The sequence below is a fragment of the Microtus ochrogaster genome, chromosome 10 (genome assembly GCF_000317375.1).
Source record: "Microtus ochrogaster isolate Prairie Vole_2 chromosome 10, MicOch1.0, whole genome shotgun sequence".
In the NCBI taxonomy this organism is placed as follows: domain Eukaryota; kingdom Metazoa; phylum Chordata; class Mammalia; order Rodentia; family Cricetidae; genus Microtus; species Microtus ochrogaster.
This window is the reverse complement of record NC_022016.1, coordinates 52,736,843-52,743,340: the sequence shown is the minus strand read 5'-3', so window position 1 is coordinate 52,743,340 and position 6,498 is coordinate 52,736,843.

Genomic DNA, 6,498 nt, shown 5'->3' with positions numbered 1-6,498 from the left:
CCTGAGCAGTACTGGAAGACAGCACCTTGATTTGTTGGGAGAGAGGGAAAGATTTGATAGTGCATGGGAAACAGCTGAGATTCCGGCTCTTAAAAAAAAAAAAAAAAATCCAGGGAGAAGGAAAGATGGTGTTTGGTGCCACCTAGTGTTAGCAAGTCGAGATGCCGCCGAGGTACAGAGCTGAGCCATCCGGGCTGCCAGGAATTGGTGGCAGTGATTTCAACCTTATAAAAATAGAGGTACGGGTTATGGGGGAGGTGGTTTTCAAGCAAGACTGTCCTGGATCGCATAGCCAGATCACACAACCTGCTAAGAGTCGTTAAATATAGGTCATTATCCTGCCGGGCAAAGGGGACAGAGGCCTTTAACTTCAGCACTAGGGAGGCAGAGGCAGGTGGGTCTCGGAGTTCAAGGCCAGCCTAGTCTACAAAGCGAGTTCCCAGATAGCCAGGGCTGCACAGAGAAACCCTGTCTTATTATCCTGCTCCTCGGCTCCTCCCTAAGAGCCCTCGGTGGATTTAGCTCGAGAACAGCACGTGGTTGGCAAGCAAGAGGCCTAGGGTTTGTGCTTCGTCACAGCACGAGAGAGATAGCGAGAGGCAGGAGGAGATGGGCTGGGGATGACTCACTAGGCGGAGCCCAGACTCTGGAGCAGGCAGCTTGTTTATGGGCCTCTTTAAGGAAAACAATGCAGCCAGGTGCAGAGGCAGGAGGATCACTACCAATTCAAAACCAGCCTGGTCTACTCAGCGAGTTCCAGGCAGAGATAGGACGCCAGTGAGACTCTGTCTTTAAAAAAAAAAAAAAGGAGAAAAAAATACAGCCAGACATGGTGTCTCAGATCTGTAACCTCAGCACTTCCGGATGCTGAGGCAGGAGGACTGTCATCAAGTTAATATTAATATCAGTCTAAACTACACCCTGAAGCCGCCTGCACTTCCTCCCCCGAAGAAAGAGTACAACTGGACATGGTGGCACGGACCTGCACTGCTTAGCACTCAGAACACTGAGGCAGGAGGATCTTGAGGCCAGCCTGACCTACATGGTAAGACTGTCCTAAAAAAAAAAAAAATAGGGGGGCTAAGAGGTTGCATGATCTGTACAGTGCTTGTCTTGTAAACTTAGAACCTGAGGGGCTTTGTTAAGTTTTATCTTTAACTTTTAATTATGCGTGCACATGTGTGTCCAATGCCAGCAGAATCCAGAAGAGAGCATTGGATCAGCTGGAGTGGTTATGAACGGTCTGATGAGGGGGCTGGGAATTGAACCTGGGTTCTCGGCAAGAGCAACCCGTGCTCTTAACTGCTGAGTCACCTCTCCAGCCACAGGACCCAAGGTTTTTGTTATTGTTGTTGCTGGTGCAGTTGCTGTTGTGAGACAGGGTTTCTCTGTGTAGCCCTGGCTGTCCTGGAACCTGCTCTGTACACCAAGCCGGCCTTGAACTCAGAGATCTGCCTGCCTCTGTTGGGATTAAACGTTACAACCCGGCGGTCCACTGTGCCATCTTACTGGCCCAGCCTGTCAAATTCTTAACCACAGAAGCCAGAGCAGGACACAGAGGGAGCAGGGGGAGGGCAGGCATGCAGGGGTGGATAGGGAAGCCATCTATGTCCTCTGCCTGCCCTTTTCTTCTTCCCTGCCCCAGTAAAGAAATCAGCTCTTAGTTTTAACAATTGAGAAAAGTGGACTGGAGAGATGGCTCAGCTGTTGAGTGCTGGCTGCTCTTACATCAGACCCGGGTTCAATTCCCAGCACCCACATGGTGGAACAAGGTCATCTGTAACTCCAGTCCTGGGAGATCCAATGTCCTCAAGGACTAAGCACACACAAGATGGACATAAAGTAAAATGAATATTAATCTTTAAAAAATTTAATGAGAATAGCAAGGCCAGGCAAGAGCAAAAAGCTGGACCAAGCTCACAGATCATGCCGGGACCATGGTTGGGTTCCATCTGCTGGACTTAAGGCCCAAGGTTCTCTTTGTTCACCTTTCATCCCAGACGGTGGGGATCAAACCGTCCCTGCAGTCCCTGGCCCATCTCTCTCTACTCTCTTTCCTGGATCCTCCATCCCTTCAGCAAAGCCAGGTGGTAAAGAGTTCAAGAGGCCCCCAAAGTCCTTAGGGCATGAAGGAAGGAGCCCATTGGGAGCCCCAACATTGGGTCGAGGACAGGGGTTTGGCTTGGTCGGCTTCATTCACTGCTTCCCTCTCTGAGAGCAGCGCCTGGCTCGCCATAAGCTATGCCTGTGGTTGACTGAATGAGCTGGAGGAAGCAGCTTCCTTCGGGGGAAACCATCCCTCCTGACCACTCTCATCCTCCTCTGGGTACCTCCTGACCTAGGGGAGGAGATCTTGGCTGAGCTTCCTGTGTCTCGGCGGACACTCTCAGCTTGGCCCCTTCCTTCTGCTCAGAGCGCCATCCTAACAGAAGCAGCCATCCTCCCCCATCTCCCCATTTGGTGCAGATGCTCACTTTGCGACCAGGAATGTGGCTCAGTTGGTGGAACGCTTGCCTCAGATGCACTAAACTCCACGATTGACCAAATAAAACCAGGCATGGTGGGATATGTCTAGAATCTGAGAATTAAGGAGGTAGAGGCAGGCGGATCAGGACTTGAAGACTCTCCTCAGTTACTTACAAACAACAACAACAAAAATTTCCCCCCCTTCAAATTTTCCACTTAAAGTAGAATACAAAATAATGGATTTTGGAAGGCTGGAGAGAGCTCAGCAGTTAAAATCACCAGCTGCTGCCTTTAATCCCAGCACTCTGGAGGCAGAGGCAGTTGGATCTCTGTGAGTTCAAGACCAGCCTGGTCTACAGAGCAAGTTCCAGGACAGATTCCAAAGCTAAACAGAGAAACCCTGTCTCAAAAAACCAAAGAAGAAAAAGAAAGAAAGAAAGAAAGAAAGAAAGAAAGAAAGGAAGGAAGGAAAGGAAAGGAAAGACCAGCTGCAGCCAGGTAGTGGTGGCAGCACACGCCTTTAATCCCAGCACTCAGGAGATGGATCTATGTGGGTTGGAGGCCAGCCTGGTCTACAAAGGGAGTTCCAGGACAGCCAGGGCTGTTACACAGAGAAACTCTGTCTCAAAAAAAATTTAAAAACAAACAAACAAACAAAAGCACCAACTGCTCTACCAGAGGACCCGGTTCAATTCCCAGCACCCACAAGTACAAGGTGACTCACAACCACCTACAGCTCTAGTTCCAGGGGATCTGATGCCCTGTTCTGGCTTCCAAGGGCACCAAGCATGATGCACAAACATACATACAGGCAAAACAATGCAAAACAGAAACAAAAAAACCAACCAAAACACCCATACACATAAAAATAAATTAAAATGAAATAATGGGGTCCAGGAATGGGAGTGTAGGTCAGTACCCAGAATGCTTGCCTATCGAGTACTAGTCATAGGTTTGGAATGGGAGTGTAGTTCAGTACGCAGAATGCTTGCCTATCATTGGATACGAGCCATAGGTTTGATTACTAGCCACCATGCAAAGCCAGGTATGATGGTTCTTGCTTGTGACCCAGGTCCAAGAACACAGAGGCAGAAAGATCAGAAATTCAAGGTTACTCTCAGCTACATATAAAATTTGAGGCCATGGGGCTGGAAAGATGGCTCAGTGGTTAAGAGCATTGCCTGCTCTTCCAAAGGTCTTGAGTTCAATTCCCGGCAACCACATGGTGGCTCACAACCATCTGTAATGAAATCTGGTGCCCTCTTCTGGCCTGTAGACATACACACAGACAGAATATTGTATGCATAATAAAAAAATAAATATTTTTAAAAAATTTGAGGCCAGCCTGAGCTACAGAAGAAAGCTCGAAAATAGGGGACATCATTATAACATCACACATGTATGTCATGTATGTGTTCATAACCACATCCATGCATGCATGCATGGATGGATGGGTGGACGGACAGACAATTTAAAATAGTGCTTTGCTGAGTGTGATGATACATGCCTATAATCCCAGTACTACGACACTAAGACAGGAGGGTAGGGAGTTTAAGGCTAGTCTAGGCTACACAGTGAATTAATTGGAGAACAGCCTGAGACACAAGACCCTGTCACCAAAAACACAGGAAGAACTAGAGTGTCTTTACTTCGTTTGATTAATGTGTTTGTTAGGAACCAACAGGATGGGGCGCAGTTTAGGCAAAGTTTATGGACAGAATGGAAAAAACTAAAAAGGAGCGCGAGTGTGCAAGATGTGGCCTCTAGGTGGCAGCAGTGCCTGTGAAGTTAGTCGCCCTCCGGCAGCAATGTTCAAACGTCTTCTAGTCACTGAAGACTGTTGGACTGTTTAAGTGTACCAACACAGGTGTGTGAGCATGTGCCCAGCGAGAGGTGAGGTACAAAGTGCATAGGCATGTCTATAGTGTCAGCACTCATGGGCAGGTGTCAATGAGCAAAAACACAACCTGGGGCCAAGAGTGAATCTTAGTGTGAGAACAGCGTCTGGGGATGTGTGTGCACGGTCCAGGATGTGTGTGCATGGTCCAGGATGTGTGTGCATGGTCCAGGATGTGTGTGCACGGTCCAGGACGTGTGTGCGTTTTTATGTGACTGTGTGATGCAGCACCTCTTGGATGGTTTTGGCCCTGTCTGTGCCTTTGGAACATCTGATGAAGGTTCATAATCCTGCAGTAAGATGCAGTTCATGCCCCATTCCAGAAGGTCCTAGGGTCCCCTGGAGACCCCTGGGTGTCTCTGGTAAGGGAACATACCCAAATGTTAATGGAATAGTGAATATTACTGATATGTCCCTCTCCTATTTTCCTTTTTTAATCAGGTTTCTCAAGTTTCTATAATAAGCACATGGTTTTAAATAATGTTATATGTATATTTACATATATAATCACATTATATAAAATATGCAAATGTATAAATATATTTTATCTACTTTTATTATGAGAATGTTTTGCTTTGCATGTATGTCTGTTTTCCTTGTGTACCTAGTCCCTGTGGAGGTCAGAAGAAGGCATCAGATCTCCTGGAGCAGGAGATGGAGGTGTCTGTGAGCCACTGTGTGGGCGCTGGGAATTGTGCCTGGGTCCTCTGCAAGAACAGCCAGTGTTCTTAACACCTAAGTCATCTCTCCAGAACCCCCATGTTTATTCTTTTGTATATTTATTTGTTGTTTATTGGTATTTTGAGACATGGTTTTTGTAAACAGGGACTGCTCTTTCATTCCTGGCCTCCCAGACCCAAATAATCATACAAAGACTATATAAATCATAACACTGCTTGGCCAACAGCTCAGGCATATTTCTAGCTAGCTCTTATCTCTTAAATTAACCCATTTCTAGTTTATGTTTTACTACAAGGCTGTGGCTTACGGGGTAAGGTTCTGACATCTGTCTCCTTCAGCAGTTACATGCATCTCTCTGACATAACCTACTCTCTCTATATATCTGTTCAGATTTCCTGCCTGGCTTTATACTGCTAAGCCATTGACCAAAACAGTTTTATTCATTATCCAATAAAAGTAACACATATACAGGAAGACACACCACATCATCTCCCCTTTTCTGTCTAATTAAAAGGGAAGGTTTTATTTGTTCTATTTTACAGAAGAGAAACAGGCCTGGTGTTGCTGCAGAATTGTTCATAGGCCATTCCACTGTGCCAATAAAGCCATCTTGAATCAAAGGACAAAGTCAGCGGTTGGCTGACCAGGATCGTCACGGAGTTGCTGGAGGACTGAGGAAGTCTGCCAGAGAGGGACAGGAAGTGAGAAGAGGTATTCCGGGGGAATTTCCAGGGCTAGTGTATCAGGAAAAACATGGAGAGAGGGTCGACCAATGGGCTCTTTGTTGTTCTTGGACTCACCAGGTTTTTATCTCAAGTTTTTATTCTACTGGAACAATCTAGGTAATCATTTCATCCGAGAGTCAGCATACAGACACGATCTCACTCAGGGCACACGGAGAAATCACTGCACACACACACTTGCATAAGCACCTACATGTTCTCAAACTTGCCACACAAACGTACACATTCACATGAACCTTCAGAACTATTCTTCCCAGCCTTGGTGGGAACGGAGTGGCTCCAGGAAGAGCTCACAGGCCTCTGTGACATCTCCTTGGTCAGAGTGTCTCTTTGAGCAAGGTGAGGCCAAGGAAACAGCCCTACCCCGCCCTGGGCTGGCTCCCCTGCAGTCTGCACTGAGGACTCTTGACATCATCACCCAGGCCCCTAAGGCTGAGTCAGGGGTGATGGAGAGGCAGATCTGGGTCAAGGAGGAAGTCTGTCCCAAAGTTACTTAGTAACCAGTAGGAACAACCAGTCCTCTGGGAACTAGGAAGGGGGCAGAGGAGAACTGCTCTCTTCCCTCAGGGTTTCTGTGAACCAGAACGAGAACCACATCGTTAAGTCTCCATACCTTACAAGAATAGGTTTCTGCCGGGCGGTGGTGGCGCACGCCTTTAATCCCAGCACTCGGGAGGCAGAGGCAGGCGGATCTCTGTGAGTTCGAGACCA